This window comes from Mustelus asterias, chromosome 3, assembly GCF_964213995.1.
Source record: "Mustelus asterias chromosome 3, sMusAst1.hap1.1, whole genome shotgun sequence".
Classification (NCBI taxonomy): domain Eukaryota; kingdom Metazoa; phylum Chordata; class Chondrichthyes; order Carcharhiniformes; family Triakidae; genus Mustelus; species Mustelus asterias.
This window is the reverse complement of record NC_135803.1, coordinates 154,823,805-154,835,622: the sequence shown is the minus strand read 5'-3', so window position 1 is coordinate 154,835,622 and position 11,818 is coordinate 154,823,805. Positions and strand designations below refer to the sequence as shown.

The following is an 11,818-nucleotide window of genomic DNA, read 5'->3' as shown; positions in this document are numbered from 1 at the left end:
AACACCAGGTTAAAGTCCAACAGGTTTATTTACTACCACTAAGTGAAACTTCTTACTATTCCAGATTCCTACCACCCTTGAGAGATTTTTTTTTCTCAAATTCCCTCTGAATCTCCTGTCCCTTACTCAAAAACTATTTCCCCTCGTGATTGGTAATAACAATTATCGTGTAGTTGTTTGTGTACCTGTCCACTAGATTCTAGTCATCCACACACATAGGCACTCAAATCTCTGCTCCTGGACAGTTCCTAGGTTCTGGTTCCATTTAGAAAACATTTGCTTTGGCCTTCTTGGATACAAAGTAAACATTAAATTCTCCACATTATATACCATCTGCCACAGTTTTGCCCACTCATTTAATTTAACTCTGTCCATTTTGACCTTCCTGCTTTTATATGCAAACTTATTGTGACGTTGACTTCATGTCATCTGTAAACTTGGCAATAGAATTCTCGACTCATTTGTCTAAGTCCCTGATAAATGTTGTGAAAAGTTGAGAATTCAGGATAGATCCCAGGGAAACATCACTTATCAAACCCCCCAATTAAGGGAGAACCACTTTATCCCATCCTCCTTGTCTCCTGGCTACCCCTCAATCAATTTCCAGAAAATGCAGTAAGGTTACCTCCAATTCCGAATGTTTTTATATCTGTGAATGATCTCTTGCAGCGAACGTTATCAAATACCTTCTGGACGTCCCTATTGACAACACACACAGGCACATTCCCCTATCCAACTTCAACAGCACCTTCCAAACCTGTAGCCTCTGCCACCATGATGGTGTCCTGGTCCCCCCATCCCGACACTATAGTTAAGAAAGCTCACCAACGCCTCTACATTTTCAGGAAGTGAAGGAAATTTGGCATGTCCGCTACGACTCTCGCTAACTTTTACAAATGCACCATAGAAAACATTTTTTCTAGTTGTATCACAGCTTGGTATGGCTCCTGCTCTGCCCAAGACCACAAGAAACTCCAAAGGGTCGTGAACATAGCCCACTCCATCACTCAAACCAGCCTCCCACCCATTGACTCTGTCTACACTTCCCGCTGCCTTGGCAAAGCAGCCAGCATAATTAAGGACCCGCGCATCCTGGACATTCTTTCTTCCACCTTCTTCCATCGGGAAAAAGATACAAAAGTCTGAGGTCACGCACCAACCGACTCAAGAACAGCTTCTTCCCTGCTGCTGTCAGACTTCTGAATGGACTTACCTCGCATTAAATTGATCTTTCTCTACACCCTAGCTGTGACTGTAACACTACATTCTGCACTCTCTCCTTTCCTTCTCTATGAACGGTATGCTTAGTCTGTACAACGTGCAAGAAACAATACTTTTCACTGTTTACCAATACATGTGACAATAATAAACCAAATCAAACCAAATCAAATCAAACCATGAAGGACAAGGGCAGCAGACACATGGGCACACACACCACCTTCGGCAAGTTTCCCAAGTCATTCACCATCCTGACTTGGAAATGTATCGCCGTTCCTTCACTGTCACTGGGTCACAATCCTGGAACTCGCTCCCTAACAGCACTGTGGGTGTACCTACACCGCGTGTATTGCAGGGGTTCAAGAAGGCAGTTCACCATCACCTTCTCACGGGGCAATTAGGGATAGACAACAAATACTGACTCCCCAATCATTCAAATCGATTAGTCAGGTATGACTTATCCTTCATCAAAACATTGTTACTTTCTCTGATCACCTCAAATCTGCTCAATTATTCAGTCACTTATAGAAAAGAAAAAGAAAAGTTAAAGGTACAGAGGAGGCCACTTGGCCCATCATATCCATGCTAGCTGGACCAAAAGAGTCATCCAGGCTAATATCAATTTCCAGCTCTTAAACTGTGGCCCTGTAGGTTATGGCACTTCAAGTGCAGATCCTTGAAAAAGTCCTGAACATAATTCCTATCCAACCACCTTGGAACCACTTGGGGGGCAGCATGGTGGCACAGTGGTTAGCACTGCTGCCCCACAGTGTTAGGGACCTGGGTTCGATTCCCGGCTTGGGTCACTGTCTGTGCGGAGTGACCCATGTTTGTGTGGGTTTCCTCCAGGTGCTCCGATTTCCTCCCACAGTCCGAAAGACATGCTGGTTAAGTGCATTAGCCATGCTAAATTCTCCCTCAATGTACCTGAACAGGCGCTGGACAGTGGAGACTAGGGGATTTTCACAGTAACTTCATTGTAGTGTGAATGTAAGCCTACTTGTGACACTAAATAAACTAAAATATCTGCCGTCATTGACTCTGGTGTAAAAATGCTCCTCAGATCACCCACAGATTCGAATGATTTCCCCACAACCGGTGTTAAACTGACAGATTTGTAATCCCCTTACCTTTTTAATGGCCTCAATCATATCACCCCCTCAACGTTCCACACTCTGGGGAATACAAATTATGTTTATGCAACTTTTTAAGCATCACCAAGTATCTGGGAAAAACTCTACGCAATCACACTGCGCTGTGGAGATGGTGGAGACTGGGATCCAATAGGCACTCAAACATGACGGCTCTCAGGGACAGCTTACTCTGATTGCAATCACACTGATAAAAATCTACTTTTGGAAAATACACACATTTTATTCTCAGGAGTGCTTGGGGATAAATGCACTCTTCACTCAGCATTCAGTTAATCCCACTTGGAACCTTTCAAGACATTCAGGAAAGACATTAAGAGATAGCTTAAGCAAAGAAACACATCATCCTCTTGTTATTTTAAAAATCGTTAACTTTTTTTTGCAGAGATACACAGATAGAGAAATAATTTGCATTTATATGTCACCTTTCACGATCTCAGGACATCCCAATGTGCTTTATAATTAATGAAACATTTTTTGGGTTACAGTTATTATCATAGCGTAGGAAACGGTCGTAGAATCCTTACGGTGCAGAAGGATGCCATTCGGCCCATCGAGTCTGCACCGACTCTCCAACAGAGCATCCCACCTAAGTCCTATCCCGTAACCCCATGTATTTACCCCACTAATCCCCCTAACCTACATACCTACAAAGTACAGAAATGAGGTAGAGAATCTGGTGAACTGGTGCGACAACAATAATCACTCCCTCAATGGCAACAAAATGAAGGAGATTGTCATCGACTTCAGGAAGCTTAGTGGAGAACATGCCCCTGTCTACATCAATGGGGTCAAGAGCTTCAAGTCTTTAGGCGTCCAGATCACCAACAACCTGTCCTGGTCCCCCCCATGCTGACACTATAGTTAAGAAAGCCCACCAACGCCTCTACTTTCTCAGAAGACTAAGGAAATTTGGCATATCAGCTACGACACACACTAACTTTTACAGATGCACCACAGAAAGCATTCTTTCTAGTTGTATCACAGCTTGGTATGGCTGGGGGGGGAGGGGAGGGGGGATTGTTGTCAGTGCAGGCTTGATGGGCCAAATGGCCTCCTCCTGCACTGTAGCGTTTCTATGAATACATGTGACAATAATAAATCAAATCAAAATCACCTTGGGACTAAGGGGCAATTTAGCATGGCCAATCCACCTAACCTGCACATTTTTTGGACTGTGGGAGGAAACCGGAGCATCCGGAGAAAACCCATGCAGACACAGGAAGAACGTTCAGACTCCACACAAACAGTGATCCAAGCCGGGAATCGAACCCGGGTCCCTGGCGCTGTGAGGCAGCAGTGCTAACCACTGTGCCACCGTGCCGCCCAGGAATCGAACCCGGGTCCCTGGCGCTGTGAGGCAGCAGTGCTAACCACTGTGCCACCGTGCCGCCCAGGAATCGAACCCGGGTCCCTGGCGCTGTGAGGCAGCAGTGCTAACCACTGTGCCACCGTGCCGCCCGGTAACCGGTAATGGCCAATGTTTGTGAGATACATCGTTTAATCTGGTTTACTTGGACAGGCAGCCCCTTTCAATCAGTTTCAGCACCATTGCTAACGTTATATGAAATGAGTATGAACGATGCTTTTATCAGCCATCTGGAATTTGTTTCTATTTTGCTTGCTTCCGAAGTTATTAAAAGTTTAAAGTTGCACAGGAAATTTATAAACACCCCGTCCTTTGATAATCCCATGACTTTAATTGTATATATTTCAGCCAGAATTCTTTGGGCTTGTACACCAGCTGCCAGCAAGAATGGAGAATTTGACACTAAGCTCCATTCACTGCAGCGGGACCCAAGAGTCTAATCCAGAGACAAGATCAGAGAAGTCCAGCCATAATTACTTGACATTCCGCAACCTGCTTTTACTAAAAGTTCCATCCAGGTCACAGGTCACAAAATCTATGACAATTTCAAGTAACTTATTATTAAGTAAAGAACTGGTGTGAAAATATAATTGTCATTTATATTAATGATTTGGATGAGAATATAGAAGGCATGGTTAGTAAGTTTGCAGATGACACCAAGATTGGTGGCATAGTGGACAGTGAAGAAGGAAGAAGGTTATCTCGGATTGCAACGGGATCTTGATCAATTGGGCCAGTGGGCTGATGAATGGCAGATGGAGTTTAAATTAGATAAATGCGAGGTGATGCATTTTGGTAGATTGAACCAGGGCAGGACCTATTCAGTTAATGGGAGGGTGTTGGGGAGAGTTACAGAACAAAGAGATCTAGGGGTACAGGTTCATAGCTCCTTGAAAGTGGAGTCACAGGTGGACAGAGTGATGAAGAAGGCATTCGGCATGCTTGGTTTCATTGTTCAGAACATTGAATACAGGAGCTGGGACGTCTTGTTGAAGTTGTTCAAGACATTGGTAAGGCCACACTTGGAATACTGTGTACAGTTCTGGTCACCCTATTATAGAAAGGATATTATTAAACTAGAAAGAGTGCAGAAGAGATTTACTTGGATGCTACCGGGGCTTGATGGTTTGAGTTATAAGGAGAGGCTGGATAAATTGGGACTTTTTTCTCTGGAGTGTAGGAGGCTGAGGGGTGATCTTATAGAGGTCTATATAATAATGAGGGGCATAGATCAGCTAGTCAATATCTTTTCCCAAAGGTAGGGGAGTCTAAAACTAGAGGACATAGGTTTAAGGTGAGAGGGGAGAGATACAAAAGGGTCCAGAGGGGCAATTTTTTCACACAGAGGATGGTGAGTGTCTGGAACAAGCTGCCAGAGGTAGTAGTAGAGACGGGTACAATTTTGTCTTTTAAAAACCATTTAAACAGTTACATGGGTACGATGGGTATAGAGGGATTATGGGCCTATTGCAGGCAATTGGGACTAGCTTAGGGGTTTTAAAAAAAGGGCGGCATGGACAAGTTGGGCCGAAGGGCCTGTTTCCATTCTGTAAACCTCTATGATTCTATGACTCTATCTCTGCACCCTCCTCCTTCTTCAGGTACTGTACCCTAAGAGGGTGTTGGGAACCATGGACTTCCATTGGATTGGTCTATGATTATGCTGGGCATAGTGCTGCTGTGGTTTGCCATTGTCTTTGGCAGTATGGCAGACCAGGACAGTCTCCTACTTGGAGATCAGGAGAATGATGAACAACCTGTTTTGCCACATAATGAACGCACTTTCCATGACCAGTGGGACTTGGACACAGAGCTTCTGACGTGGAGGCAAGGACACTAACCACTGGGCCACAGGACCTCTCCCATCTCAGCATCGGGGATCATAGAATCCCTACAGTGCAGAAGGAGGCCCCATTTGGCTCATCGAGTCTGCACCAACCACATTCCCACTCAGGCCCTATTCCCGTAACCCCACACATTTAGCCTGCTAATCTCCCTGACACTAAGCGGCAATTTAGCATGGTCAATCAACCTAACCCGCACATCTTTAGACTGTGGGAGGAAACCAGAGCACCCGGAGGAAACCCACGCAGACACAGGGAGAACGTGCAAACTCCACACAGACAGTGACCTGAAGCTGGAATCGAGCCCGGGTCCCTGATGCTGTGAGGCTAACAGTGCTAACTATTGTGCCATCGCGTCGCCCCCATCTCAGCATCGGTAATGCAGAATAAATTTCACCATTCGTTTATGGTCCTCTTGTCTTTATTGACACATTCTTCCTGACCTTTATACGTGGCTGTGTATCTTTCCTCTCCAAGTATTTAACTAATTCCAGTTTGAAAGTTACAAATTTACCTGCTTCCAACAACCTTTCTGACAGTGAATTCCAGCTCACACAACCAGCTGAATATTCCCCCCAGCTCCTGCAACCTGTCCTTTGATGTACTTGGCTTGGATTAGCTATCAGTTTTAATGTTGCAACAAGTCAACACAAGTTTACAAGGTAATTCGCGACATGAGGAATTTTGGGAGATTGAACACTGTTCACACCACTCATTTCTATTTATTATTAACTCTGAGTTAGTCCCAATTTAAAACCAATACCTTGGCCCCTTGAATTTCCAACATAAAGCTTGCTTGAAGAGTCACAGTACAGACGTATGTCTGTGTTTGCCAGTCCTCATGTGCCACATGCCTCAGTGACTTTGCATTAAAAATAGACCCTCGAGATCAACACCACTTCTGACAACCTCTTCCACGGGAAGGAATATAACAGTTTATTTATAGTGCAAATCTCCATAGTGCCATTAAAAAAACACTTTGCCTTTCAGTAACTAACTCGATTTAGGTAATAGCCACTTACCTCCAACATAATCCCCTTGATACCCTTGACAGGGCATCTGGAATGGGGACAAGTCCAATTTGAAACAATTATTTCAGGCACTGTGTGAGGGGAGGTTTCGTATATTTATTGAGGACAGAGGGAGAGAAGGCTGTTACTTATCTTTGCAATATATTTTTCTCTAAATGCTTCAGAATTTTAATTCTTTACACGAGATATTAAAGCTAATTGAATCTTGAAAACGGTTGTGCCTTTTTCTTGTTTTACGCTCGGAACAACCTCCGCGAGGTGTTGACTGGTACAGACTGGTCACTTACTCCTTTGTCACATTCCCATTGGTCTTATTAAATGTCATCTGGCCTTACCGTCTTGCCATTGGTTTATATTGCAATCAATACCATGCACCAAATATGATGCATCGTGGTAGTTGTAGTTTCAGCCAGCATAGAATTATGGAATCACAGAGTAAAAGTTTATTTATTATTGTCACAAGTCAGCTTACATTAACACTGCAATGAAGTTACTGTGTAAATCCACCAGTTGCCACACTCTGGCACCTGTTCGGGTACATTGAGGGAGAATTTAGCATGGCCAATGCACAACCAGCACGTCTTTCGGACTGTGGGAGGAAACTGAAGCATTCGGAGGGAAACCCACACAGACACGGGGAGAATGTGCAGACTCCGCACAGACAGTGACCAAAGCCGGGAATCGAACCCAGGTCTCTGGCGCTGTGAGGCAGCACTACTAACCACCATGCCACCGCGCTGCCCTTACAGAAGGAGGCCATTTGGCCCATTGATTACATGTTGGCTCCCTGCAAGCACAATTTAGCTCGAGCCATTCCCTTTGATTTGATTTATTATCACATGTATTGGTATACAGTGAAAAGTGTTGTTTCTTGAGTGCTATACAGACAAAATATACCTTTCATAGAGTACATAGGGGAGAAGGAAAGGAGAGGGTCCAGAATGTAGCGTTACAGTCATAGCTAGGATGTAGAGAAAGATCAGCTTAATATATGGTTGATCCATTGAAAAGTCTGATGGCAGCAGCAGGGAAGAAGCTGTTCTTGAGTCGGTTGATACGTGACCACAGACTTTTGTATCTTTTTCCTGATGGAAGAAGGTGGAAGACAGAATGTCCGGGGTGCCTGGGATCCTTGATTATGCTGGCTGCTTTTCCTGAGGCAATGAATGGGAGGCTGGTTTGAGTGATGGACTGGGCTTTGTTCACAACCCTTTGTAGTTTCTTGCGGTCTTGGACAGAGCAGGATCCATACCAAGCTGTGCCACCTTCAGGTGCTTATTTCATTTCCATTTGAAAGCCATGATTGAATCTATCACCAAAACACTTTTTGTCCTGTACAAAGAACAAAGAACAATACAGCACAGGAACAGGCCCTTCGGCCCTCCAAGCCCACGCCGCTCCCTGGTCCAAACTAGACCATTCTTTTGTATCCCTCCATTCCCACTCCGTTCATATGGCTGTCTAGATAAGTCTTAAACGTTCCCAGTGTGTCCGCCTCCACCACCTTGCCCGGCAGCGCATTCCAGGCCCCCACCACCCTCTGTGTAAAATACGTCCTTCTGATATCCGTGTTAAACCTCCCCCCCCTCACCTTGAACCTATGACCCCTCGTGAACGTCACCACCGACCTGGGAAAAAGCTTCCCACCGTTCACCCTATCTATGCCTTTCATAATTTTATACACCTCTATTAGGTCACCCCTCATCCTCCGTCTTTCCAGTGAGAACAACCCCAGTTTACCCAATCTCTCCTCATAACTAAGCCCTTCCATACCAGGCAACATCCTGGTCAACCTCCTCTGTACTCTCTCTAAAGCCTCCACGTCCTTCTGGTAGTGTGGCGACCAGAACTGGGCGCAGTATTCCAAATGCGGCCAAACCAACGTTCTATACAACTGCAACTTCAGACCCCAACTTTTATACTCTATGCCCCGTCCTATAAAGGCAAGCATGCCATTTGCCTTATTCACTACCTTCTCCACTTGTGACGTCACCTTCAAGGATCTGTGGACTTGCACACCCAGGTCCCTCTGCGTATCTGTTGTGCCGAGCTTTTCAGATAAAGCTCGGCACAACATCGTGGGCCGAAGGGCCTGTTCTGTGCTGTACTGTTCTATGTTCTATGTTCTATCTACACCCTTTATGGTTCTGCCATTTATCATATAGCTCCCCCCTACGTTAGTTCTACCAAAATGCATCACTTCGCATTTATCTGGATTGAACTCCATCTGCCATTTCTTTGCCCAAATTTCCAGCCTATCTATATCCTTCTGTAGCCTCTGACAATGTTCCTCACTATCAGCAAGTCCAGCCATTTTTGTGTCGTCCGCAAACTTACTGATCACCCCAGTTACACCTTCTTCCAGATCGTTTATATAAATCACAAACAGCAGAAGTCCCAATACAGAGCCCTGCGGAACACCACTAGTCACAGGCATCCAGCCGGAAACAGACCCTTCCACTACCACCCTCTGTCTTCTGTGACCAAGCCAGTTCTCCACCCATCTAGCCACCTCCCCCTTTATCCCATGAGATCCAACCTTTTGCACCAACCTACCATGAGGGACTTTGTCAAACGCTTTACTCAAGTCCATGTGGACGACATCCACGGCCCTTCCCTCGTCAACCATTCTAGTCACTTCTTCAAAAACTCCACCAGGTTAGTGAGCTTGACTGTAGCTTGACACTATGGACCCATATGAATAATAATTATTATCATTGCACCTTTTTCAACTAAAAAAAAAGCTTTGGGACCGCCATTCCCCATGACAATGCCTTGACCAATCAGAGTTGACCTGCTGGTTCAAATTGGAACAAAAACTTGGCAGTTCACTGTTCCCTGCTGCATTCTCCATGGCAATGCCTCTACCAATCCAAATCCACATGCCAACCAATTATCATATAGATCTTTAATAATCTCAAAGTTTTAATAGCCATGTTTCTTATTTTTACTTCTAAATACATGGTAACTAAACAGCTGCAGCTGCAGAAGTAGACCAGTCAGGCCCTCCGGCCTTTTCCCCCCCTTTTCAGTTAGATCACTGCTGATCTGCACCTAGAATCATAGAAGGAATCATAGAATCCCTACAGTGCAAAAGGAGGTCATTCGGCACATTGTGTCTGCACCGATCACAATCCCACTCGGCCCCTATCTCCATATTAACCCGACTAACCTCCTGACACTTAGGAGCAATTTATCATGACCAACCAACCCATCTCACACATATTTGAACTGTGGGAGGAAACCAGAGCACCCGGAGGAAACCCACGCAAACGCAGGGAGAAAGTGCAAACTCCACACAGACAGTGACCCAAACTGGGAATTGAACCCAGGTCCCTGGCGCTGTAGGGCAGCAGTGTTAACCACCGTGCCACCGTACCTTACTTTTGACAACTTGCCTTGGTTCCATAGCCCTGAATATAACCTCACAAAATCTTTCAACCTCGGTATTGAAATACTCAATCAATTATTTTCCTTGGAACAGAGGGGGTAAAGGGGTGATTCAATAGAGATGTTCCAAATCATGAACGATTGGGTGGCACGGTGGCACAGTGGTTAGCACTGCTGCCTCATGGCGCCAGGGACCTGGGTTCAATTCCCGGCTTGGGTCACTGTCTGCCCGGAGTTTGCCTCTGGTTTCCTCCGGGTGCTCCGGTTTCCTCCCACAGTCCAAAAATGTTTAAAATAATTGGAAAAAGACTAGAAGGGAAATGGGAAGATTTATGTTCCACTTGCAAAGTTGTTACGATGTGGAACACACGACCTGAAAGGGAGGTGGGATCAGATTCCATAGGATTTTTCAAAACGCAATTGGGTAGGTACTTGGAGAGGAATAATTAGCTGAGTTATTTGGCAAAAGTTGTGTTTAAATAGGACATCTTCTTCAAAGAGCCGTCACAGGGGTGGTGATGACCTAGTGGTATTATTGTTAAGGCTATTAGAGTCATAGAGTTTACAGCTTGGAAACAGGCCCTTCGGCCCAACTTGTCCATGCCGTCCTTTTTTTAAAAATCCCTAAGGTAATCCCAATTGCCCCCATTTGGCCCATATCCCTCTATACCCATCGTACCCATGTAACTATCTAAATGCTTTTTAAAAGACAAAATTGTACCCGCCTCTACTACTACCTCTGGCAGCTTGTTCCAGACACTCACCACCCTCTGTGTGAAAAAATTGCCCCTCTGGACACTTTTGTATCTCTCCCCTCTCACCTTAAACCTATACCCTCTAGTTTTAGACTCCCCTACCTTTGGGAAAATATATTGACTATCTAGCTGATCTAAGCCCCTCATTATTTTATAGACCTCTATAAGATCACCCCTCAGCCTCCTATGCTCCAGGGAAAAAGTCCCAGTCTATCCAGCCCTCTCCTTATAACTCAATCCATCAAGTCCTGGTAGCATCCTAGTACTATTAATCCAGAAACTCAGCTAACATTCTGGGGACCCAGATTTGAATCCTGCCATGGCAGATGGTGGAATTTGAAATCAATAAAAAATATCTGGAATTAAGAGTCTACTGATGACCATGAAACCATTGTCGATTGTTGGAAAAACCCATCTGGTTCACTAATGTTCTTTAGGGAAGGAAATCTGCCGTCCTTACCTGATCTGGCCTACATGTGACTCCAGAGCCACAGCAATGTGGTTGACTCTCAACTGCCCTTGGGTAACTAGGAATGGGCAATAAATGCTGGCCAGCCAGTGACGCCCATGTGCCACAGATGAATAAAAACAGATGAGGGGGACTTGATATAAAAGGGGCATTAGGGGGAGGTGGGTGAAGTGAATGAAGGTTAGAATGTGGAGATGGACGTGGATTAGTCAAGTAGTCACCCCCCCAACTTGTGATAATTTAGCACCTTTAACTATAATTCTGGTGTATCTGTGCTGGAGCCTCCCAAGGCCAATAGACTCTCCCTGAGAAGGGAATGTTCTTAAAATGGCAAGTCAGAGGTGAAGCCGGGGGTGGGTGGAGGGATGGAGCCAGGAGGCAGGATGGAGGGAGCCAGGAGGCAGGGTGGAGGGAGCCAGGAGGCAGGGTGGAGGGATGGAGCCAGCAGCAGGGTGGATGGAGGTGTCTAGCTGCCGAATTCCGAGTGGCCCGTGTGTTCTGGTGATTGTTTCGCGGTCCGTTACGTGGATTTGTTTAAGGTCAGCGCTGGATTCTGTTGCTGTCTCTCCCGCTGTGGCGTGTGAGCCGCAC

At 45.4% G+C, this 11,818-nt stretch overlaps 1 protein-coding gene across 2 annotated transcripts in view; it reads right to left on the bottom strand.

The window, feature by feature from the left end:
* Positions 1-6,875, bottom strand: part of kbtbd12 (kelch repeat and BTB (POZ) domain containing 12) — a 60,402-nt gene extending 53,527 nt beyond the window's left edge. The window contains exons 1-2 of one of the 2 annotated variants that reach the window (XM_078209980.1): positions 6,605-6,875; positions 6,346-6,491 (exon numbers count right to left, since the gene is read on the bottom strand). The gene's annotated coding sequence lies outside the window, so the exon portion shown is untranslated. The remainder of the gene's footprint in view (positions 1-6,345; positions 6,492-6,604) is intronic. The other variant, XM_078209981.1, reaches the window with a different exon arrangement.
* Positions 6,876-11,818: the final 4,943 nt, after the last annotated feature.